General features: G+C 46.8%; 1 pseudogene; it reads right to left on the bottom strand.

The window, feature by feature from the left end:
• Nucleotides 1–560: 560 nt before the first annotated feature.
• LOC129682058 (small nucleolar RNA SNORA17) lies at nucleotides 561–637 on the bottom strand (annotated as a pseudogene).
• Nucleotides 638–1,640: the final 1,003 nt, after the last annotated feature.

Below are 1,640 nucleotides of genomic sequence, written 5' to 3'. Positions count from 1 at the left end.
ATAAACTCTCTCACTCCATTTCTCCACCATGACTGGCTGAAACTCTTCTGTAGTGGAAAGCCACATCTGTAGCTGTCTTTTTTAAAACTCTACTTTATTTGGGGTGTTTAGGCCTCTACCTTCCACCAAACCCCAACCTTAAATAGGAGAGAGAAAAGGTCAGTAGGGAGAGGGGCTCCAGACCCCTTTACTTCTCCCTGCTATTTGGGGTCAAGGGATTCTTTTAGGGCTCTATACCAATCTCCATTAACCACAGATGCAGCTAGTAGTCTCCTCAAAATGCTGCGCCCCAAAGCATTTTCCTCTGTCTGTCTGCTTCTGTCTGCTCCAAACACCAGGCCATCTCTGGTCTCTCCAAACTGCTCCACGCCACACACCAACACCTAATCACCACACGCCCCTCTTTTCTTTCTCGGTTCTCATATTCAAAAGCATGCATATTCAAGAGTGCTATGCCCTACCTGGGCATTACTGCAGTGGGCAGGGGTCTTCTCAGGCATGGTCTGCTCTCCAGGTTTGCAGAGCACTGAACTGATGGTCTCAGGCTCACTTTTTTCAGGGATGTGAGGTTGCTAATCATTCAGATGTTCATAGGTCAGAACACTGAGCACAGATGTAGCCTCAATCCTCTCTGAGTTTATGTTTCTGAGATGAAGAAACACCATGATCAAAGCAACTTGAGGAAAGGGTTCATTTCACTTCCATATCACAGCCCATCATCATCCAGGGAAGTCGGGGCAGGAACCTGAGGGCAGGGCCTCAAAGGAGAACTGCTTCAAGCTTTCCCACCACAGCTTGTGAAGCCTACGTTCTGTTATTATCCAGGGCACCTGCTCAGGGTGAGACTGCTTACAGTGATCTGGATCCTCCACCAATTATCAAGCAAGAAAATGCCCTTCAGACTTGCCTACAGGCCAGTCTGGTGGGTGAATGTTCTCAGCTGATGTTCCTTCTTCCCAAATGACTAGCTTGTGTCAAGTTGACAACACTAGCCAGGACAGCGATTCATGCAATCGTTGATCAGACCATTCATTAATTTCTAAAGTTTCTGGACTTGATTCCCTCTTCTCTTTCAAAGCAGACTTGTCTTTGCCATGTTGGCAAATACTGCTCCAGGACCAACTGAGAAGTGATGTCATCCTTACTCTAATTTCCCAGCTGCCACCATGAGTGCAACATTTCAGAGTCTCTACAGATCCTGAGTGCTGGAGATCTCAGAGGTCTCCTCTCTTGTCAGGGCTATAGAAACTATAGACTTTCTGCTCCACGGTCATCTGGTCGTGGTTCATGATGAAAGGAGTATCTGGGGTCTAAACCACTCTCGGCAAAATCTCTCAAAAAGATTCAACCTCCGCAATTCAGTCTCTACCATCTTACTTAACACCTGTTGGGATCTGTTTCAACTCATGGATACTTAGAAGGCATAAGTTCCTTCTCAGCAGAATTTCAAACAAGATGACCAAAGAGGCAAACTGAGCCAAAGATGTGTGGTTAGCCATGGCCCTGGCTTAATCTTTCATTTAATAATTGTTCAAGTCATTTATCCTGGGGCTGGAGAGATCACAGAGAAAGAGAATTCGCCTCACAAGCACCAGGACCTGAGCACCAGGTCAAAAAGCCAGGCCAGGCAGGTGGTGGCC

This window comes from Psammomys obesus, unplaced genomic scaffold, assembly GCF_907164565.1.
Source record: "Psammomys obesus unplaced genomic scaffold, mPsaObe1.curated_primary_1811, whole genome shotgun sequence".
Lineage (NCBI taxonomy): Eukaryota > Metazoa > Chordata > Mammalia > Rodentia > Muridae > Psammomys > Psammomys obesus.
Note: the sequence above shows the minus strand (reverse complement) of the source record. Positions and strands in the feature narration are given on the sequence as shown.